The sequence below is a fragment of the Lithobates pipiens genome, unplaced genomic scaffold, assembly GCF_037356315.1.
Source record: "Lithobates pipiens isolate NorthernLeopardFrog02 unplaced genomic scaffold, aLitPip1_a1.2 Scaffold_10, whole genome shotgun sequence".
In the NCBI taxonomy this organism is placed as follows: Eukaryota; Metazoa; Chordata; class Amphibia; order Anura; family Ranidae; genus Lithobates; species Lithobates pipiens.
The window spans coordinates 221,353,723-221,378,771 of NW_027507686.1; the positions used below are offsets into that span (position 1 = coordinate 221,353,723).

At 44.3% G+C, this 25,049-nt stretch overlaps 1 protein-coding gene across 2 annotated transcripts in view; it reads right to left on the bottom strand.

Annotated features, from left to right (window-relative positions):
* Positions 1-25,049, bottom strand: part of CREB3L1 (cAMP responsive element binding protein 3 like 1) — a 131,209-nt gene that overhangs the window by 42,167 nt on the left and 63,993 nt on the right. The window lies entirely within an intron of this gene.

Genomic DNA, 25,049 nt, shown 5'->3' on the forward strand with positions numbered 1-25,049 from the left:
CACTGAGTCTGCTGGACCCATGGATTGGCTTAGCCTCCGTGCAGCAGTCACGTGCGCCTGCAGTATCTATTGCAGGAAACAACATACGGGTATGTTGTTTCACGCAATAGAGCCGCCCTGCCGCAGTATATATGCGGTGGGCGGTCTTTAAGTGGTTAAAGTAGATCTAAGGTCAATCTACAAAGTCATGTATGTGAGGTAGGCTGCTCCTACCAAGGCAGCAGAGAATCCCTGGGGAGCTGCTGAATGCTTGAGCCCCCCAAGCTTTAACTTACTGTTACCCCAAAGAACTCTCCAACCCACCAGCAGTGCCCATTTCACTGATATCCCTCTACCAATTTTTGGTTGGAAGTCTTTTTTTGCAAAAGGCCAGGGGAGAGAGAGTTAGGGACTACATGGTACTTAAAAACATCAACACAATATACCCTCAAATAGAAGTGACTTCAGCTGCTCTCACAGGTCAATGGTGTGCCTTTAAAGTGGATCTTCACCGATAAAAAGAAAGTGCCTCTTGTCCACCCCTTCTCCACCTGTATAGCGGCTTTTTCTTTTTTTTTTATCATTTGACGTTTTTTTGATGTGTACTGTGCAAACTGTTCAATCACAGAGGACGAGGGGGAGGGGCTAGCAGCGTGTCACCGGGAGGCCCACCAGCTAAACCCAGAAGAGCCAGTGGAATTCCCTATGACATTACACACAAACACAGTGTCATGGGACCTGAATGGCAGGTACCGAGAAGAGGATTCTGGCAGGACAACCCTGGATCTACTGAGTGGGTGAGTAACCATACAGTGGAGAAACAAAAGCAAAAGGTAAGTAGGGGTGACAAAAAAAAAGAACAGAGGGGTGAGGAGCTTAGGATCTGCTTTAGTCTGAAAGTAGAAATCTTCCATAGTGTTCCTGTATGAGACTGGCAATCTTCAAGTGTGCCTTTAAGAAACAAGCAATTGACTCGAACGAGCATCTTCAAGGCATTCCCCTTTTCAGTAACCTTCTTGTCCTCCAGGCTCTAGCATAGGCCCAATGACTAAAAGGCAAAGACCCATCTAGAAGTATCTCCTCTTTATAGGGGGAGGCCTGGGAGGCCGAGGACCAGTCTTAACAAAATTTCTCTAGATCAAACCTGGGAAGCGAAACCCGTGAACACCATTCCAAATTGTGTGCAGGTTTTTCTACTACAGCATTCAAGGGCATTTTATACGTTTGTGCACTTTCAACCTTGTGGTAATAGTTTGAGGAAGGATCTTTTCTGTTCCTACATGACTGTTCCCCTGTGCACAAAGCCTGTTTTATAAAGATATCATTTGATGAATTTAGTGGGGGATCTTAAGGACCCTTTTACACAGAACGGATCTGTTTTTCTCATTGGGGGATTTGTTCAATGATCCCCTGCTGAGCTGATTGGTTGGATGACAGGTCCGTGTCCACTCTGCTTATGCCCAACTGCCCTCCGACCCGATCTGGCCAGAAAGAGTGGAACGGATCCCCTTCTGTTTGCCAGATTGGATTTGAGGTAGGTGGGTGTAAGCGGACACAAGTCTGTTTACGTCCACTGCTTCATAGAGAAGACTAGATGGTCTAATCGGGTCCGCCTGAAAAACAGACAGTCAGACCCAATTGGACTGCTCGTGTGAAAGGGGTCTTAGGCAGGCCATACATGGGTCGATTTTCGAAAGAATTTTCTTTCGAAAACCTTATCTAAGAATTTTCGTCGTATTTCACACCATTAGTGGGCTACAGCAACAGCCGATTTTCGTGCGGCAATCAAATTTGAGTAATCGGACATGTTGGAAATTTTTTGAAAAACAAACAATTTGGAGAATCGTGTGAGAAATGCAATCGAAAAAGAAATGCGCATGTGCAAGAAAAGAAAATTCCCGGGAAAGAAAAGAAGATTCCCAGCCACGAAAATTATTTTCGGTAGCAATATGAGGTGAAATTGAAGGCTTGGTTGGCCCAATTTGAAATCAATGGCGGCAATATGGTTACATTTCGACCATGTATGGCCAGCCTTAGGCCGCGTACACACGGGCGGATTGTCTGCCCAACTAAGTTCGGCAGACAATCCGACAGACAGTCCGTTCAAAATTTGCATGAACGGACTTGACCACACACGATGAGCAGACAGTCCGCTGAAAGCGTGCGTGATGACGTGTACAGCACGTACGACGGGACTAGAAAAACGACGTCCTATACACTGCAATGCAACCTTCGGCCGTGTAAACCCTTTCTGAGCATGCGCCATACTTAGTCCGTCCAACTTGCCTACACACGAGCGGACTGTCCGCTGAAACCAAGTTTGGACGGACAAAACCAAGTTTGAACGGACTGTCTTACGGAAATTCCGTAAGACTTTGTTCGTCAGACTGTCCGCTGAAAAAGTCCGCTGAAGCCCACACACGAGCGGATTGTCCGCTGAAACACTGTTCAGCGGACTAAGTTGGACAGACAATCCGCCCGTGTGTACGCGGCCTCAGTGTGCAGACCGCACAAGAGATCTGACCTCAACCCTACTTAACACCTTTGCAAGTCAGGTCTTCTGGATCATCAATAGAACCTCACAAATACCTTTTTGTCTGAGTGGGTACATATTCCCACAGACACCCTCTAAAATGTTGTGGAGAGCCTTTCCAGAAGACTGGAGTATGATATGGTAGCAAAAGAAGGCCAACTCTATGTTAATGTCCATGCTTTTGGAATGGGATGTCCAACAAGCTCATATAGGTATGGTCAACGGTTTGGCAAAATAGTGTAAATACTGAGTAGCTAAACTGTGTTCCCTGTATGTATTTCAAAATTTAGTTCTCAATTTTCACTGCGATGTTTCTTAGATCAGCAAATGCTTTCTAAGATAAAAAAAATCCTCATGATTTTGCCTAGTTTCTGGCTCATACCAGGTTGTGGTTTTTGTCCACAAGCAATTGCAGAGCATTCATGTTTGAACTGCATGCCATTGCTAAACCCAGGATAAGTCATACTGACTTGCATCAACTTGTATTGAGCACTGACACAAAGCCCCCCCTGTACACAGACAGGTGCACTTTTTTCAGGGCCCGGGGACCTTATTACACACAGGCTCCCCACCGACTCTATAAGGTACATAATACTGCATCCTGAAACGCTACCTGCCTGATTAAAATCCTGTCAGCTAAGCAAATGCTTTAAAAGAGTTCAGTGACTTATGATGGTCATACATGGTCTAATTACAGCAAGCAGTGATCCTGATTTCAAGCATCGCTTCCGACAATCGACCCATTTCTGTGTTTCTCCAGCAGTCAGAGGAGCTAATTAACTCACCGGGGAGTTTCCTACTTTTCTAAAACCTGAACTCCAGGAACAAAAATTTTTATTCAAATATATTCCTCATCAGCCATAAATTATATAAACACACTTTTGTAAGCACTAAATGCCTTTGCAAACCCAGTTATTATATTGTAAAAGTAGCAGTGACGTCACCACTGTTCTGTAGCCTCTTGATGATGCACAAGAAAACCCGCAAACAGTTTGCTGAAGACAAGTAGACTAAGGACATGGATTACCGGAAACATGTCCTGTGGCTCTGATGAGACCAAGATAATCTTATTTGGTTCAGATGGTGTCAAGCGTGTGTGGCAGAAACCAGGTGAGCAGTACAAAGACAAGTGTGTCTTGTCTACAGTCAAGCATGGTGGTGGGAGTGTCATGGTCTGGGGCTGCATGAGTGCTGCCGGCACTGGGGAGCTACAGATCATTGAGGGAACCATGAATGCCAACATGTACTGTGACATACGGAAGCAGAGCATGATCCCCTCCCTTCAGAGACTGGGCTGCAGGGCAGTATTCCAACATAATAACAACATCAAACACATCCAAGACAACCGTTGCCTTGCTAAAGAAGCTGAGGATAAAGGTGAAGGACTGGCCAAGCATGTCTCCAGACCTAAACCCTATTGAGCATCTGTGAGGCCTCCTCAAACGGAAGGTGGAGGAGCGCAAGGTCTCTATTATCCACCAGCTCTGTGATGAGGTCATTGAGGAGTGGAAGAGGACTCCAGTGGCAACCTGTGAAGCTCTGGTGAACTCCATGCCCAAGAGGGTTAAGGCAGTGCTGGAAAATAATGGTGGCCACACAAAATATTGACACTTTGGGCCCCATTTGGACATTTTCACTTAGGGGTGTACTCACTTTTGTTGCCAGTGGTTTAGACCTTAATTAATGGCTGTGTGTTGAGTTATTTTGAGGGGACGGCAAATTTACACTGTTATACAAGCTGTACACTCACTACTTTACATTGTAGCAAAGTGTCATTTGTTCAGTGTTGTCACATGAAAAGACATAATAAAATATTTACAAAAATGTGGGGGATGTACTCACTTTTGTCATATACTGTATATACGCCACACACTAAATTTGCCCATATTTAAGGGTCCTTTCACACGGTGCGGATCAGTTCTGATCCGCCCCGTTGATATACGTTTGCTCAGCGGGGATCACTCCGTCGATCCCCGCTGAGCAGGGAGATGACAGGTCCGTCTCTGCACACTGCGCAGGGACGGACCTGTCACAGCGCCGCTCTCCCCTATGGGAGATCGGATGATGACGGACCGCAGTGCCCGTCGTCACCCGATCCGATCCGCAGACGGATGGAAAAATAGCTTTTTCCTCCGTTACACTTTTTCGGATCGGAGCGGGTCGGATGTCAGCGGACAGGTCACCGCTGACATCCGACGCTCCATAGAGCTCTATGGAGCACCCGTTCAGGTCCGCCTGAAAAACTGACAGGCGGGCCTGAACGGGACGTCAGTGTGAAAGGGGCCTTAGGATCAATGAAACCTGAAACTTCAAGGGAATATATAGGGATCCTCTACATATTTTACATATTTTTTTATTTGATTGTAATAAAGACAGCAAGAAATAAAAGTAAAACCAGGTATATATGAAATATTAGATAATAGTATGATGTAATCTTCTATATTACCAGAAGGGGGGGGGGGCTCTAATCTTTTCATATCATTAGTGTGATTACTTTTTTGTTTATAAAACTCCTTAGTTCTTTCTCCCCCCTATCAGGCGGCTGTCTGTAGTTTCAGTCAGACAAATGGCGCCTCATAGCAAGTTGCCCAGCAGTGATGTCTCTTTAGCCAATTAATATGCTCTTAATCCAGAGGTATGTATTATTGTATAACATTTCAATTTGTAAAATAATTTTATGGTGTATATTTTCATATATAAAAGATAATGTATAAATTAAGAGACCTGGTCACCAACTTAAAAAAATATGCAGGTGAAAACAAACACATGTTAAATATTTTAAATGCTTACTTGCAATGATTTCTTTTATAGAAATATGTTTTTTTTTTTATTTTTTTTTTTCTGATCATGTGTCTTTCAACTTGCTAGAAAAATGTGACTAGTCAGTTTCCTAGCACAGCTTCCTCTCCCCTTGCATGGCATAGCCTTTTCCTCTTCTACGAGTCTCCAATTACTGTCTGTGCTGGCCCAGCTCCTCATCCCCTCCCTTTAATTCCCTATATATAACATTTATGTAGCTGCCAAGGGAGGAGTGAAGAGTAATACAATTGAGTGCCACTTGAGTGACAGCTCTGAGTGTGCTGGGGCTACTAACATCATATCCAAGATGGTGGCACCCAGCACATTCTCAGGATTTGTGGATGTCTAGCTAAAAAACATGCATACAATGGTAAATGCACATATAACCTTCCCAGAAGATTTGTGTTGGAATGAATTTTTCCGGACACAGGAATACATATAAGAGAGCTGTTTTACCTGCAAGGATTCCATCCAATCAGGATAATTACTAAGCTCTGCCACTAAGCACACCCACTTTTAGTATGATAGGCAACCTGATCTTTCTCTGCTGCTGTTAAGCAATACTTACAAGTCTACTACCCCCTCAGCCTGTGATCTCAGCCAAACATTCAGAGTTTTTTCTGACCTTACAATAGGCATATCGTATCATGGGATATGATTTACCTAAAGTGGACCTCCACCCTAAAGTGGAAGTTCCGCTCATCGGAACCCTCCCCTGCTCCGGTGCCACAATTGCCACCTTTCAGGGGGGAGGGGGATGCAGATAGCTGGATAAGGTATCCAGGTATCTGCACCCACTTCCATGAATAGCTAGCCGCAGATGACCCCCAACTACCCACCCCCCCCCCCCCCCCCGTTGTGTTCAGGGAAACACACAGTTCCCAGGACACAACGGGGACCAGTGAAGACACGCAGCGCGATTTGCGCATGCACAGTAGGGAACCGGGCAGTGAAGCTGCAACGCTTCACTTCCTGATTCCCTGACAGAGGATGGCCGCGGGGGCAGCTGAGAGATGAGCAATTGCTCGTCATCGGCTGCCGACATCGCTGGACCCTGGAACAGGTAAGTGTCCATTTATTAAAAGTCAGCGGCTGCATTATTTGTAGCTGCTGGCTTTTAATATTTTTTTTTTAAGGTGGCACTCCTCTTTAACCACTTCAGCCCCAGAAGAATTTACTCCCTTCCTGACCAGAGCACTTGTTATCATTTATATTTTATTTATAATTATTAATTTTATAAATGCATTAGTGACTTGGTTGACTTCAGTCTTTGCTCTCTGCCAACAAGAAGCCAACAGTCTTTGCTCTCTGCCAACTACCTCCTACTGAAATCGACATTCTGCTTAAATTTTAACTCTTGATTTTGTGTACAGCCCAGAGCGGCTGCATGCTCTTGTTTAGGTGAACAGTCAGGGAGAAGGGGCAGTAAAGCCACAGCTCAACCAGCTGCTTTTATTGCCCCCCTCTGGCCACACATTTGAACTAAACCTAAGACAGGCCATACATTATGCAAATTTCTGTACTTCAACCGCGGATTGAAGCACAGAAAATTGCTTGATTCCCCCATCAACACAGTGATTATTGCTAGCGGATATAAACGCTGACAATAATCGCATCAAAAATCCGACAGGCTGTCCGGGTTTGAGGGGACCTTCTCTACTCTACTTTACTCTTTCCTGACTCCTTTTTTCTTTCTGTTCATTTTTCACTTTTCTTGCTATTGGTTCTGTTATACCATAATAATTCTTGGTAGGATGCTGCCGGGGGACAGTAAAGTCAACTATGCTATAATTTTTTATTATTATGTTTTGTTCATGTTTAATTGGTCAGGGTCACTGATCATTGGATAATGCATCTCCTTGTTTTCCAACATTTTCTGACAAATAATTGAGCATACACATCTGTATGATGTTTTAAAAAATTGTAATAAAAATTATTGGAACAAAAAAATATCTGACAGGCTGGTTGTACCAAAGTTGTACAACAGCCAAATTGGGTACAGTCAGCAACCAAGAACAAAAAACATGGTTCAAATCTTGGCTGGACCCTGCTGAACTGGCCAAGATTCTAACCATCTATAGCCGGCTTTAGGGTGGCTACACTCACTCCTCCACTGCATCTATGGAAAAGCAGCATAGCCACCCTTTGATATTAGCTTTGTCCACCTCTGGAGAGGGTGGTGTTAGATGGACTAGTAGATTTAGATGGACTTCACATAAATGTTTAACAAATTCAAACTTAACGGCAGCAATTGTAGCAACCTTTGAATCCCTCCCGCTGTGCTATTGTGCGCTGACAGTGGCAGGTTTCCCTGCTGTCAGAATACAATTATCACTGCTGGTAGCTAAATAAAATGATAGGCTGATTGTACTGAAGTCTACAGATAGATGGATCGAGATTCAGGCCGCTTCCTGCTGAACCGGCCAAATTTCGATCCATCTATGGCCGGCTTACATATGCACATCAGACGTTCTGACTTCCCTTAGTGCCTGCTTCCTCCTGTCCACTAGCTATGAAATTACTAAAGCCCCTTTCACACTGAAGCATCAGCAGCAAAACGCCGCCATTTTTAGCGACACTTTACCGTCGTTTTTGCAGAGGTTTTTCGGCCGCTAGCGGGGTGCTTTTGACCACCCTGGCGGTATGATTATGTCAGATTTTTGCGTCTCAAAGTGGTACAATTGTTTTGCATAGAAATTTGCCGTTTTATATTGTAGGAGTGTAATTCATAGTAACAACATACTTAAAGAGGAAGTAAACCCTGATGGGTTTACTTCCTCTTTGATTCCCTGCAAAGGTAAAGCATAACGGACTACTATGCATCGCATAGTAGTCCATTATGTGTCACTTACCTGACACAGGAGCCAGCGAAGTCACCGCTGTCCCCTGTAGTTCGGAGCCTCCATCTTCTTGGTGGGTCTCGCTGTCATTCGTCGGAGCCGCGATGACATCACTCCCGCGCATTGTGCACGGGAGCCACCACTCGCGGCATATCGCCGTTAACTGCGGCGCGCTCAGTGCGCCTGCGCGCCGCTGTCTACAGCGCAGGCACTGTAGACAGCGGTGCCTGTCTTTCGGCAAATATCGCCTAAACCATGTAGGTTTAGGAGATATTTCTTGGACCTACATGTAAGCCTTAATCTAGGCTTACCTGTAGGTCAAAGTGGTTTGTAAGGCTTTACAACCACTTTAAATATGTCCAAACAAGAGTCTAGTAGATATCCCGGGTATGATAAAGTTTGAAACACAAAATCATAAATTATTGTATAATAAATAACTATAAATATTTATAAAAAAATAATAATATAATAATAATAAAAATATATTTCCCCTCTTTTCACTATTGCTCAATTCTGCAAGTGTTCTAATTTATTATCGCTGTTTTCTAGCTGGTCTAAAACCACTTTTGATGTAAAGGGACACTTTTTGGTTGCTGAATGAATGAATGAATGAAATACTTGTATAGCGCACAATGCGAACTGAATCGCCTCTAGGCGCTCTGGCGAGGTTTGATCATCTGCTAAAAGAGGAAGGTCTTGAGTTTTTTCCTAAAAGCCAGGTGATTTTCTTCCAGGCGGATGTTGATTGGTAGAGCAATCCATAGCCGAGGCCCTTGGACAGCGAATCTCCGATCCTCCTTGGATTTATACCGGGCTTTGGGCACGAGGAGGAGGTTTTTGTTGGCTGATCGAAGACTGCGGCTTGGTGTGTAATGATTTATTTTCTCCATTAGGTATTGCGGAGCTTCTCTATGCACGCATTTGTGGGTGAGGCAAAGGGTCTTGAACGTGATCCGATTTTTTACGGTTAGCCAATGTAAGCTCCTGAGCAAAGGAGAGATGGATTCCCAGGGTTTTTTTCCTGTTATCAGCCTTGCCGCCGTGTTTTGGATCAGTTGTAATCGCGCAAGTTGATATTGTGGTAATCCTATGTAAAGCGAATTTGCGTAGTCCAGTCATGAATTAATGATTGTTCCAACTACCACTGCTTTGTCATTCTTTGGGATAAATGGGATGAGTCTGCGAAGCAGATGGTGAGATCCACTGACTACTGATCCTATTTGCGCATCCATTGACATTTGTGCGTCTAAAATAACCCCGAGACTCTTCGCTTTGGTCTTTGGGGAGATAGTCTGCCCAAAGACGGTTGGTGGAGACCAGGAGGTTTTGGTTGCGGGCTATGGACAATCTCAAGTTTCCAGGCAGAAAGAACAGTATATATAATATAAAAGTGCATGCAGGGCACTGGACAAAGCATTAGGGACAAAACGGACGTGAAATAATTTCATACAGTAATGTCATCTGTAAGATTAGTGTACTGTATGTGTTATGAATTTTGGACTTTTTGAATTTACCCGTGCGTCGTGGTGCTCGCAGGGAACGGAGAACGGCACACAGAGTCATCGGCTGCAGGACACAGCTGGGGGGAACATCGCAGGATCCTGGGGAAAAGGTAAGTAACCTGCACCAGGATCCTCCAATGCAATCCCGAGTGTGGCTCGGGGTTACCACTAATGGTACTGAAATTTAACCCCGAGCCACACTCGGGAAAACCGCCAGGGAGGTTAACCCCCACTAGCAGCTGAAAAGAGGTTAAAATGACCCGCAAAGTGCCACTGCAGCTGCACTTTGCTGGCGGCTCAGCGACGCTGCCCATTAATTTCAATGGTCAGGGGCACTTTAGGAGTGGTGTATACACCGCTCCTTCACCGCTCCAAAGATGCTGCTAGCAGGAGTTTTTTTATCGTCCTGCCAGCGCACCGCCCCAGTGTGAAAGCACTTGGGCTTTCACACTGAGACGGCAGACCCACACTGTTATTCAGGCTCTTTACAGGTGCAATTTTTAGCCCAAAAGTGCCTGAGAAACACCTCCATGTGAAAGGGGTCTAATGTCAGAGACTGCCAGGCAGTTAGCATTTTCAGAAGGCCAGTCAGCAATGGCAGCATCACATATTTCCTAACACAAAGCAGTCATTTTTTTACACCTGCGCTTCTTTAAAGTGAGCCGGCGGTCCCCGGGGACCATTTTGAGAACACTGCCCTATAAAAAATGAACACATTACATCCCAAAATATGAAACCGTATCCCCACGCTGACTGCTACACAGGTTCTATATGTCGTATGAAGTTAGCTTAGAGAAACAAAAGAAGGAGAAAAAAATGCTTTAAACAAAATACAGATAAAAATGAACAGTTTTTTGCTGCATGTCTGTCTGCTTCCGGCAGAGGCTTCCCTGGATCTCCAGCGTCAGGAAGACAGCAGCAACGAGGAACAGTCAGAGGATGAAGGGGTTAATACACTTCAAGGGATTAAACCCGGCATGAGACCTGGAAGCTGGATTGGCCGGTTGCTGGATGCAGGTCGGCCAATGGCAGGCGAGCACGCAAGGAAAAAAAAAAGGGAAAGTTAGTGGAGCCGTATGTCTGGCTGCACAGCCCAGGAGTGCAGGGTTAGAATGGTGGAGTCACTATTGGTGAATCCAAAATATAAAAAAAAAAAAAAAAAAAAAGACCGAACTCGTGCACCATGTACAGACACATCACTGGGGATATGACAGCCGCATGCACTGTGCAGACATGCCTTAAGTATTATATACAGCTGTAACAAAGTGACATCATCATATACAATGTATAGAGTCACAACAAAAATCAACAGGATGGATCTAACATCCCTTGTTGTAACACACAGATTGGACCCTGATGTCATTGTTACACTTATATTATTTGTTGCCACATAAATTATATTCCTTTCTGATTACTGACCCTCTTTAGACACTCAAAAGTTCTTTGCAGAAGTAGTTTACTGAAGGACCATCCATAAATGTCCCATCTTTAAAGTACACCTGTCATTTGGGAAATAAATACACTGCTATGCTCACCTGCTTCCCAAAGCTGCTTGCCAGTCCCTTGGCTACAATAGGTAAAATCCGAACTCCAGATTTAGATACGTGTGCTTTGCCAGGGACTAATGACTCACTCACAAGAGTGTTAAGGCAGGATTCTTGCATTGATGTGTTATGGTGCCATTAAAGTGGTTGTAAAGCCTTACAGACCACTTTTTTCTACAGGTAAACCTATAATTAGGCGTACCTGTAGCTACCCAGGATATCTCCTAAACCTGCAGGCTTATGGAGATGTCCCCTGTATTTGCATGTGCCGACATCATCGCACTGATTCACACGTATGTGCCGTTGCTTCAGTGAGTGTGCCGTTACCGGTGGCTCCCGCGTGCATGCGCGGGAGCTGCTGTGCCCGTACACAGCCCCGGCCGGCGAATCACTTCTGGGCATCGTGGCTCCAGCACTGTAATTGGCCGGAGCCGCGATAAGTAACCCCCAGGAGTGATGACGCTGGCCGGAGCTGTGTACGGGCACCACAGCGAGGGCTTCGATCTCAGATGAGTATTACATAATGAGAGCTAGTATGATATACATACTAGCTCATTATGCCTTTGTGTTTGTTTTTTTCAAAGTAGGTTATAACCACTTTAATGTAGAACTACAGGCAAAACCTTTTTTTAAATGTTAGAGTAAGGGAGGGTTATAACCTCTGTCAGTTATTTTTTTTATTTTTTTATTGCTATTCGTGTCCTATTGGGGAGAATTCCCTCCACTTCCTGTCCCATAGCCAAAACAGGAAGCAAGAGGAAATCCTTCCAAAGTGGGGAAATCTTTGGTTGTCACCAGAACTAGTGTCCCCATTGTTAGATTTCCCCTCTATTCCTGTTCTGGTAACAACCCAAAACTTGGTATTTTTTTTCACTCTCACTCTCGGTGATAATGGTAAAATAGGACAAATAGAGATAGAGAATTTTCCTATCGGAGGCACAGATGGCAATAAAAAAACAAAACCAAAAAACAGGTGTTCTAATCCCTCTTCGCTCTCCAACACAATTTTTTTTTAGTAAGACCCCTTTCACACTGGGGCGTTTTTCAGATGTTTTGGTGCTAAAAATAGTGCCTGTAAAATGCCTCCCCTGCAGCCCCAGTGTGAGAGCCAGAGTGCTTTCACACTGGTGCGGTGCGCTCCTGGGACAGTAGAAAAAGTCCTGCAAGCAACATCTTTCGGGCGGGAAGCAGTGAATACACTGCTCCTCCACCGCCCCTGCCATTGGAATCAATGGGCACTTTGCGGGCACTTTTAACCCTTTATTCGGTGAAAAGTGCAGCTAATGCCTCCTGCCCCAGTGTAAAAGTAGCCTTATACTTTCAATTTGAACCTCAATGCACCACCAGAATACACACACCTGTGCTGGCCATCAGACTGAGGACATCTAGTGGCAGAAAAAAGCACTGCAAGAGAAGCCCTGGATTGAAGGTGAATATTGCAGCAAAAGCTGGTTTTGTTATTTTATATTTTAAAGGGCTATTTTATTTTTATATTGGCATTTTTTGCTGGATGCAGAACCATTAAGCCTCCTTCTCATGGACAATAACATACATAGACCAGATTCAAGCAGCAAGAATCAGTGGATTCTTGCAGCTGAGATGAAATGTGTCTGGAAATAGGGGTGGCCACCCAGCCTGTACAAGGCAATGACAGGCTGAGAGCAGCCATCGCTGTTTGTATGTAACCACACAACCAGTGATTACCTGCAGGCAGGGACTGATGCCCGAGCCTGGGTTCATCTTTTTGCGTCCAGGGTCACTCATTCTTCCTCAGCTGCAGGTAACCGACTGTTATACATATGTACAGCAATAACTCCTCTCAGCCTGTCATTACTTAGTACAAGCTGGGAAGCCGACATTGTTCACATATGACCCGTCCTCCCAGCTGCTGGAATCCAGTGTATGTATGTAATGGCCCATGTGAAGAAGATATAACAGACAGCCGATATACTGACTAGACTGGTATCCATGGCTGTGCTCTCCGTGGCTTCGAATCTTACCTATCTCATTGCACCTTCAATGTCACTTACAACTCTATTCTCCTCTCCAACACCTCTTACCATTGGGGCCCCCCAAGGTTCTGTCCTCAGACCTCTACTATTCTCGATCTACACATCCTCCCTGGGTCAGCTAATAGCCTCCCATGGCTCCCACTACCATTTATATGCCAATGACGGCCAAATCTATCTCTCTACCCCTCAGCTCACCCCATCAGTCTCCTCACACATCACTGATTTACTAACAAACATATCAGCCTGGATGTCACACCACATCCTAAAACTGAATCTATCTAAAACCAAGTTCGTAATATTTCCTCCCCTATGTGCCCCTTCCCCTGACTTCTCTGTCAAGATCAATGGCACAACTATCAGTCCGTTCCCACATGCCAGGATGCTAGGAGTAACCCTAGACTCTGAACTGTCCTTTCAGGCCCACATTCAATCCCTGTCCAAACCATGCCACCTTAGCCTCCACAACATTTCCAGAATACCCACCTTTTAAATTATAACACCACCAAGCTTCTAATTCACTCCCTGGTCCTCTCTCGTCTCGACTACTGCAACTCCCTCCCCATTGGATTACCTTTACATACACTATCCCCCCTTCAGTCCATAATGAATGCTGCTGCAAGACTTATCCACCTTACTGACCATTCAGTGTCCTCCGCCCCTCTCTGCCAATCACTGCACTGACTTCCACTCACCCAACAAATAAAATTCAAAAGTACTGACAATAATTTATAAAGCTGTCCACAACTCTGCCCCCAGCTCCATCACTAACCTAGTCCCAAAATACCAACCAAGCCGCTCTCTTCTGTCCTCCTAAGTCCTCCTGCTCTCTAGATCCCTTGTCACCTCCTCCCATGCTCACCTCCAGGATTTCTCCAGAGCTTCTCAGATCCTTTGGAACTCCCTACCAAAATCTGTCCGACTGTCCCCTAATCTAGCCATCTTTAGACGATCCCTGAAAACCCTTCTCTTCAAAGAAGCTTATCCCACTTCTAATACACTCTTTTACTTCCTCCATCAGCTCATCTCCCACAGCTATTACTTTTTGTATCAATTGACCCTCCTAGATTGTAAGCTCTAGCGAGCAGGGCCCTCTGGTTCCTCTTGTACCAAATTGTAATGTAACTTTAATGACTGCCTTCATTTTGTTAAGCGCTGCCCAAACTGTTGGCGCTATATAAATTCTGTATAATAATAATAATATTACATATGAATGTGCAACAGCTGAATGGGGTTTTCTCCTGGAAACCCCATTTTAATACAGGGGTTTAGGCTGCAACCACTGGCATGACAAAAAGCAACCATCACTAAGCCCAGGAGCCCACTGAAGAAGTGACTGTATGCCCCCTCATAGTGTTTACATAGGGAGTGCAGTGATATTATTTCCTGTTAGTATGGAGGCTGCTGCAGCTCTGTCCAACCTCTGCTTACAGCAGTAGATCACTGCTAAAGTGATATATTTATGGCTGATTGCAGCCAGCAATAGATCACTATCAAAAGAGTTGTGTTGCTGCACATCTGCATGGCGGGTCTGGATCTGGTCTCCACTAATCGAACCCAGCCCCCCCTATGAAGAAAAAAATCATGATGCTATTTTTTTAAAATAACACACATATATATATATATATATATATATATATATATATATATATATATTAAGATATATATATATATATATATATATATATATATATATATATATATATATATATATATATATATATATAGATATATATATATATATATATATATATATATATATATATATATATAGATATATATAGATAGATAGATAGATATAGATATACACACAGTGGATATAATAATTCTACACATCCCTGTTAATATGTCAGGTTTCTGCCCTTAAGAAATTAGACAAAGATAAATAATTTCAGAACTTTTCCACTTTTAATGTGACCTATAAACTGTACAACTGAAATCTGATAGGTGAAGGGAAGTAAAAATAAAATAATAATATGGCTGCATAAGTGTACACAACCTTAAACTACTTTGTTGAATACTTTGTTGAATTTTAGGTATGAGTCTATCAGCATGACACATCTTGGCATGGCAATATTTGCCCACTCTTCTTTGCAAAAACATTCCAAATCTGTCAGATTGCATCTCCTGTGCACAGCCCTCTTCAGATCACTCCACAGATTTTCAATCAGATTCAGGTCTGGGCTGTGACTGGGCCATTCCAAAACTTTAATCTTCTTCTGGGGAAGCCATCCCTTTGTTGATTTGGATGTATGCTTTGGGTTATTCTAATGCTGAAAGATGAAGTTCCTCTTCATGTTCAGCTTTCTAGCAGAAGAAAGTTTTGTGCCAATATTGACTGGTATTTGGAACTGTTCATAATTTCCTCTTCCTTTACTAAGCCCTTCTGTTCCAGCTGAAGAAAAACAGCCCCAAACCATGATGCTGCCATCACCATGCTTCACAGTGGACATGGTATTCTTTTGGAATTATGGCCAAAAAGTTAAACCTTGGTTTCATCAGACAAGAACACATTTTCTCACATGCTTTTGGGAGACGTCAGATGTGTTTTTGCAAAATTTAGCCAGACTTGGATGTTTTTCTGCGTAAGGAAAGGCTTCTGTCTTGCCACTCTACTCCATAGCCCAGACATGTGAAGAATACGGAAGATGTTGTCACATGTACCACACAGCCAGTACTTTCCAGATATTACTGCAGCTCCTTTAATGTTGCTGTAGGCCTCTTGGAAGCCTCCCTGACCAGTTTTCTTCTTGTTTTTTCATAAACTTTGGAGAGACGTCCAGTACTTTGTAATGTCACTGTTGTGCCATATTTTCTCCACTTGATGATGACTGTCTTCACTGTATTCCATGGTATATCTAATGCCTTGGAAATTCTTTTGTACCCTTCTCCTGAATGATACCTTTTAACAATGATATCCCTCTGATGCTTTGGAAGCTCTCTGCGCACCATGACTTTTGCTGTAGGTTGCGACTAAGAAAATGTCAGGAAAGACCTACTAGAACAGCGGAACTTAATTTGGGGTTAATCAGAGGCACTGTATATGATGGCAGGTGTGTATTGACTCCTATTTAACATGAGTTTGAATGCAATTGCTAATCTATGAAAACAGCTACATCCCCAGTTATAAGAGGGTGTGCACACTTATGCAACACCAATATTTTATTTTTTATTTTTACTCCCCCGCTAAAAGATTTCAGTTTGCTTTTTAACTGAGTTGTACAGTTTATAGGTCACTTGAAAGGTAGAAAAAGTTCTGAAATGATTTATCTTTGTCACATTTTTTTTACATCAAAGAAATCTGATATTTTAACAGGGGTGTGTAGACTTCCACTGTGAGTACACCCCTCATATTTTTGTAAATATTTTATTCTATCTTTTCATGTAACAACACTGAAGAAATGGCACTTTGCTACAATGTAAAGTAGTGAGTGTACAGCTTGTATAACAGTGTAAATTTCCTGCCCCTTCAAAATAACTCAACACACAGCCATTAATGTCTAAACCGCTGGCAACAAAAGTGAGTACACCCCTAAGTTAAAATGTCTAAATTGGGCACAATTAGCCATTTTCCCTCCCGGTGTCATGTGACTCGTTAGTTTTACAAAGTCTCAGGTGTGAATGTTGAGCAGGTGTGTTAAATTTGGTGTAATCGCTCTCACTCTCTCATACTGGTCACTGGAAGTTTAATATGGCACCTTATGGCAAAGAACTCTCTGAGGATCTAAAAAAAGATAATTTGTTGCTCTACATAAAGATGGCCTAGGCTATAAGAAGATTGCCAAGACCCTGAAACTGAGCTGCAGCACGGTGGCCAAGACCATACAGCGGTTTAACAGGAGAGGTTCCACTCAGAACAGGCCTCGCCATGGTCAATCAAAGAAGTTGAGGTCACATGCTCAGCGTCATATCCAGAGGTTGTCTTTGGAAAATAGATGTATGAGTGCTGCCAGCATTGCTGCAGAGATTAAAGGGGTGGGAGGTCAGCCTGTCAGTGCTAAGACCATACGCTGCACACTGCGTCTGTAGGTCTGTTGTCTCAGAAAGAAGCCTCTTCAAAATATGATGCACAAGAAAGCCCATAATTTGCTGAAGGCAAGCAGACTAATGATATTGCTTACTGGAACCATATCCTGTGGTCTGATGAGACCAAGATAAACTTATTTTGTTCAGCTGGTGTCAAGCGCGTGTGGCGGGAAAGAGGCAAGGAGTACAAAGACAAGTGTGTCTTGTCTACAGTCAAGCATGGTGGTGGGAGTGTCATGGTCTGAAACTGTATGGGTGCTGCCGGCACTTGGGAGCTACAGTTCATTGAGCGAACCATGAATGCCAACATGTACTGTGACATACTGAAGCCGAGCATGACCCCCTCCCTACAGATACTGGGACACAGGGCAGTATTCCAACATGATAACGACCCCAAACGCACCTTCAAGACGACTTCAAGAGGGTTAAGGTAGTGCTGGAAAATAATGGTGTACTCATATTTGTTGCCAGGGATTTAGACATTAATGGCTGTGTGTTGAGTTACTTTGAGGGGACAGCAAATTTACACTGTTATACAAGCTGTACACTCACTACTTTACATTGTAGCAAAGGGTAATTTCTTCAGTGTTGTCACATGAAAAGATATAATAAAATATTTACAAAAATGTGAGTACTGATTTTTTCATTTTTTTCCCCCAATTAATAATATATCCAGTGCAGCACAAATGGGACTAAGCCTGTACAGGACCCAGTACCGTCTTTCCCCGAAAGTGAGACATTGCCCGAAAATAAGACCCACTTACAGTTTTGCCTCTCACTGTAAAGTAAGGCATCCCCCGATTATAAGGCCTCTCCGATAATAAGGGCAACCCTGAATATAAGGCCCTTGAAGCTACCGCAAGGCGTCTGACTCCTCTGGACCATAGCGGTAGGCGCTGCCACACAGCTCACTGATTGGCCGCAGCGCAGCCGGAGCTGTTCAGGCAGGTAGGTGCGAGGTCTCTTTAAATCAGTGAGCTGCGGCCGGCTCTCTGGCTGACGAGTGACGTCACCCATCATCAGAGAGCCCGCCCCGCCGCCAGCACAAGCTGCCACCTTCTGCCGCCTGCTGCTCGCTCTGCCCTGACAGAGTCTGGCTGACTCACATTTAGATAGTGAGTCGTGCTGGGCAGGAGTCGGGCACATTGTGTGGAATCTGGCCTCCACAGACACACAGGGGTGACTGAGGTGGGGGATGTCTGGTGAAGATGGGGGGGGGAGAGACTAAATAATCCACTGGCACAGAGGTGGGGGGGAGGGGGGCTCACTTAAAATGACACAGGGGGATTTGAGGGGGGGGGATCAAAATGGCGCAGGAGGATCAGAAGGGGGCGGAATCAATAAATGTGTACCGTATTCACCTTCATGGAAAAATAAGACATCCCCTGAAAATAAGACCTAGCACATCTTTGGGAGCAAAAATTAATATAAGACACTGTCTTATTTTCGGGGAAACAGGGTATGTACTGACAACAAGGCCTGACAGATTACAAAGGAGCACAATGGAAGGAAATATTCTATGGTTCCAATGCCCTGTGCGCACTAAAAAATGAATTACAGAACTCAAATATGTGCCAATGTTGTCAGCTTTTAAATCAGAATTCCAAAAATAAGAAAATAAGAAAAAATCAGCAGACCATTAAACGATAAAATATAAAAACAACAATTGCTGCAATGTTCACTTTCAATTCAGAGATTTTTACTGCAGTACTTTTTTCTGCCACTAGATGTCCTCAGTCTCATGGCCAGCATAATTTTAGCCCACTTCCTCTAAACCCAGGTCATCCAGACCTGCCCCCAGCTTGTGAATGGATAGTGAAAGGAGAAGCAGCATTGTGATGAGGTCCTCTTTCTATCGCTCTGCTCTTGACAATACATGAACTGATTGGCTCTTTGTACTGCTTCTTCCTCTCATGCTCGAGTCCTACTGTACAGGTACTGTAAAAGTCTGATACTAGATTAAATGCAGACACTTACACAACTTGCATTAAAAAAAATATAACAAAAGATGGTGTAATGATTGCAGAGCTGCATTCAGTTGCGGCTTTCATATCTGCACTGATTTTCAGCTTTAAAGGTAACACTTATTACAAATGAATCTGCTAGCTTGCTACCAGACAAGGCGCTGACAGATCCCATCCCAAAACAAGCTACAATAATTGTTCTGTTCATATGAAATGCTGTTCTGAGTATTTCTGACACAAACTCCATGCTCCTGTCACATCGGCTGGAAAAATAGTCTTTCATTTGCATGCAGCAGGAACATCCTGCTGGTGAACGGCCATGGAAAACTGTCAACTGTATTTATTTTACAATGTCAGACAAGGTGCTGAAAACAGCTCAGGTGGTTAACGCAGAGGTAAACCCAAACACTAAAATCTCCTTAAAGTGCTTGTAAAAAAAAAAACCTGTAAGACGAAGGTATAATGAGCTAGTATGCATCGCATACTAGCTCATTATGAAATATTTATCTTTGATCGAAGCTGTTGCGGCAGTCCCTGCACAACACTGTGACCAGCGACATGTCTCCCCGGAGTTATTTATGGGTTAGCGGGCTTCGGCGCTGATTGGCCAGAGAGGCAATGACGTCACTCATTGCGTATGCACACGGGAGCCGCCGGTCATGGCACAGCTGATGAAGAAACTGTACGAGCAAACCGTTTCTTCAGTGCGCATGTGCTGATGAAGTTGGCGCAAGCGTACTGTATATGGTAAATTTCTTCGAAACCATGCAGGTTTAGGAGATATTTACAGTACCTACAGGTAAGTCTTATTATAGGTTTACCTGTAGGTACAAGTGGTGTAGCAGGCTTTACAACCACTTTAAGGCTCTGTTCACCTATATGCAAATTGGATGAATTTTGAACCGCATCCGATTTACATGACATGTGAAGCAAACCGGCTTTCTATGGAGGTGGTTCACATATATGTGGTGCATGCTGGGTCAGTGATGTCACAAGCGGGCAGTGCCACCAGGTGACATTGCTGGGTGGCCCGTCCCCTTCGTTATTTAAGAAATGTCAGACAGCGGAGCAGGCAGACAGCAGACGGGGCGATGGCAGCAGCGGGCATCATGATTGATGATGGATCTTCACCAGGGGACATTGTTTTCGTTTTTTGTCTTTTTGTTTTTTTTCAAGAACTGTCTGTGTTTTTATTTATTTTTGGTGAATGAGTACAATGTACCCCTACTCATTCGCATAGAGGGAATGCTGGGATTTGTTAAAGGGGACTTCCAGATTCCGATAAGCCCCCTGCTCCCCACCTCAAAGCAAACCCCCATGTTATGGCCATGTGGCCTGGTATGGTTGGGGGGGGGCTTGTGTGGGCGTTCCTCTCAAAATCAGTGTACCCCTACTCATTCACATAGGGTGAATGCTGGGATTTGGGGGCCCCTTTGTTAAAAAGGGCTTCCAGATTCCCATAAGCCCCCTGCCCACAGACCCTCACAACCACCGTCCAGGGTTGTGGGGAAGAGGACCTTGTCCCTGCCATCATGGGGACAAGGTGCTTTGGAGGCCCCCACCCCACAGAAAACACCCATGTTATGGGCATGTGGCCTGGTATGGTTGGGGGGGGGCTTGGGTGGGGGTTCCTCTCAAAATCCATACCAGACCTAAGTGTCTGGTATGGATTTGGGGGGGTACCCCATGCCATTTTTTTAAATTGTATTTGGTGTGTGGTTCCCAATAAAATCCGTACCAGACCCAAAGGGAACTGGTATTGATTAGGGGGGACCCACACCCCACCCTGTTTTTTCACAACTTTCTATGGCAAGCAATGCTTTCTTTTTACATTCAGCTGTCGGCAGGGAACCCCGCTGACAGCTGATGAGTCATCCATTGTTAAGGATGTGGCGGCCAGCTTCCTGGACCACTTCTTAACAACCAGCTATTGTTAAAGATGCCGGTGGCTGCTGGCTCCACAAATTTGCAACTGAACCGCTGAGAAGCTGCTTTGGAAATTTGAAGTAAAAACAGAGGGGAAATTCGCACCGGACATGTGTGAATCTGGCCTTAAAGAGACAGTCACACAGCTGCCTCATTAAGGTCTGGGAATGATGTATGGAAATGACTACCAGTGGGATGCAGCAGAGCATGGTAGCAGCGGGCAGCAAGGTGATAGTAATTGCAGTTCAGCTGAACTTCTTCCAGCCACAGAAGGTCCGTGCCCATGGGGATAAATGCAGAAAAAGCCTGTGTACTCCATCCACAATCCGTTGATCGCAGGTACAATGCTCTTCACGTGTCAATGCAAAAAAGTAGTGAACGCACACTGACCATAAACCAATCCTGCTGCATTTACTACTTTTTTTTTTTTAGGAAAGGGTGGACTGAGCAGATTTAATAATACTTGATGATCCTACCATGAAAGTTAACGTCATATCAGAAAGCCCCCTATCACATCGGAGCCCACCGCTTTAAATCAGAGTCCCCCCCTTCATGTCAGAAGCCTTCATCATATCAGAGTATCCCGATCAGAGCCCCCCTTATATATCAGAGGCCCCCCCATCATTACAGAGTCACCCCTATCACAGAGACAGCCCCCCACCATCACATCAGAGTCCCTCCTATACAAGAGAGTCCCCCATTACATCAGAGTAACCCCATGAAAGTGTCCCCTCATCAGTCCCTCCGTAAACCTCAAAGTTCCCCCACCAAAAAGTCCTCTCATCCATCTCTGATCCAGAGCAAACTGGGTCTCATGCTCACGGTACCCTCGGGGGAACCCAAATGGGGGCCCAGCTTATTATATAAGGTCTTTTGATATGTAGAGTATCTCTCTGTGTGACAGGGTCGTGGTGCCTAGGTTCAGGTATTTGTCCCTTTACTTCCTCCTTTACTAATCTAGTACCACCTTAACGAATGCATATGTGTATACCAACATACTTGCTACAAAATTTCCACCAGCTAATGACGCAGCTAATGACCAGCTAATAACCCCTTTTAACACTGGGGCGCTTTGCAGGCGTTACAGCGCTAAAAATAGTGCCTGCAAAGCGCCCTGAAAGAGCCGCTGCTGTCTCCGGGGGCTTTCACACTGGAGCAGTACGCTGGCAGGACGGTAAAAAAAGTCCTGCAAGCAGCATCTTTGGAGTGGTGAAGGAGTGGTGTGTATACCGCTCCTTTACCACTCCTGCCCATTGAAATAAATGGGGCAGCGCGGCTACACCATGGGCAAAGCGCCGCTGCAGCAATGCTTTGCGGTGGTTTTAACCCTTTCGGGTGAAACCGACACGCTAGCGGCCGAATACCACAGTAAAGCGGCGCTAAAAATAGCACCCGCACCGCCCCAGTGTGAAAGGGGCCTTAGGAAAATTTTAAGCTCCAACGCAAACTACAACTTTGTCACTCCTGATGAGACACATGAGGGTTGATTTACAAAAATGATTACGTGCAAAACCTGGTGCAGCTTAGCATGGTAGCCAATTAGTTTTCAACTTCAGCTTGTTTAATTAAGCTTTGACAAACAAAAAAAAAAAAATAGAAGCTGATTGGTTTATGTGCAGAGCTGAACCAGATTTAGGCTTCCTGTACACGGGACGTTTTTTTCAACCTCTCCTGACTGATTTAACTTGACAGATAGTAACCCACGCTTAAAACATCCGTTTTGCTGTGTTTACATGCCACGTTTAGCTGCGTTTGCACTTAGAAGCATTTTTTTTACTTCAATATAGCCAAAAATAAAAAAAAACAGCTGTAAACAAAATGTTTTTGTTTACAGCGTTTAGAAGCGTTAGCGCATTTAGAATCGTTTGGCACTTGAAATGCCTCTAAACAGCGTCTGAACCCATTTTTTTCGTTCCAAAAAAAGCCTCTAAACTCAACTGCCTACAAATGACTATAAACGACCCTGTGTACATGTACTGATAAGATTACACAGAGGAGAGTTCAGGTACAGTTGAAAAAAATGGCCAACTGCTCCTAAATGCCGTTTAGCAGCAGCAGTGTACATGAGGCCTTAGTAAATCAACCCCGTGGGTTGGATGCCAGCAGTTATGCCATGCTCGATGACATCTTTACTTCAACCTGGGGAGGCACCATCTGTAATCACTCAAGTTATCATGTAGAGATTCAGGGATCTAACACATTATTATTTCTATTATAAGTTTTACTATAGAATTTATATGGTGTCAACAGTTCGCTTTACATGATTTATATATCACTTTGTTCCATAGTTTAATACAAAAAAATTGTTCCCTGTCTTCTCCTTTACGATATGCTTCTGATTTTGTTTTATGTGCAGTTGACCCAGCTCATTGCGCACAGGACTTCCTTAGCATCTGGCTTATATGGATTCCATTTACTGGTCGATGGGGCTGTTTGAAATAGTTTCTAATTGCTTTTGATTATGTGCACGTGTGTGTGTTCATTGTACATTCATGTGTTCTTGGGGATTATTACTATTATATATATATATTGCCCATTACCCTTATCTTCAGAGCGGCAGCAGGTGCCTAGTGCTGGAAATGCAGATCATTCCAGCACCCAGTATTAGACAGAAACTCAGAAAACCATCCCCACTTCATGAAGCAGTGCTCCTCCTTTAGAGACAGCTCTAAAGATTAGGTGGATGGTGCACACAGCCATCTGTAGTTCTCCTTCAAGAAGTGCAGTGCAAAATGGAGCAGCGTGCCCCTCCACACTAACACAAATGAATGGGACACTATTGGGGTTATTTACAAAAAGGCAAATCCACTTTGCACTACAAGTGCAAGGCGCACTTGAAATTGCACTACAAGTGCAAGGGGCACTTGAAATTGCACTTAAAACGCACTTGGAAGTGCAGTTGCTGTAAATCCAGCCTCTTTGGGAGATGTCCACTGATAAGCGCAATGTAGGCACACACAACATTCACAACATTGAGCGACATGCACCACAGCTCTTCTCCTACCACTGTATCCAAGTGGTTGTCTACCATCTAACCTTACATGTTTTAATTTTCTGTTAATGCTTACTATATAACATAAATTTTTAATTTTCTGACTAAGAATCTGTCATTATGGTATGTCTGGTTTTATTATAACATGGAATTCAGTACCGGGAACTGAGATCCCCCACTTATACTTCCAACATTGGCACAGCACCAGCAACAAAAATGGCTGAAGCCACCCATGGTGCCAGGGGATGGGTCTGTACAGCATATTCTGAATGCGAAGGAGTCACTTACAGGTCAGTTGTTTTATTTAGGGAACTTTGAAGGCAAAAAGTGTGAGTGTTTAAACCTTCTTTGAAATTAAATAGAGGATAGATTATTGCAATAAAAACTAATAATAGTTTACAGCAGTGGTTCTCAACCACCGGGCCATGATCCACTGCCAGACCCTCCTCCTGGGCCTCCAGCCACCTGATGATCTCCTAACCTCACACAGTGCCTCACAGCTCCCATAGTGCCACCCAAGCTCCTCTAGTTGTCCACTGTGCCCATCAGCCTCACACAGTACCCCCATTCTCCTTGAGAGCCCTCAACCCCCACAGTGTCCCCCCAGCTTCTTACAGTACTCCCTATCCCCCAGCAGTGCCCCCTAGCTTACTGTAGAGGCTCTAGTCACCATAGTTATAGTAGTTAAAGAGATTCTTTGCCCTGTTTAAAAAAGATATAGAAGTCAGCAAGAACAAATACCATAGCTGCTGACTTTTAATAAAAGGACACTTACCTATCCAGACATCCAGTGCCATCCTCACCCGGGCCGGTTCTTTGCCAGTCTTCTGGTCCTGTGGCATGTTAAAGCGGAGTTCCACCCTAAAGTGGAACTTCCGCTCATCGGAACCCTCCCCCCTCTGGTGTCACAATTGGCACCTTTCGGGGGGAAGGGG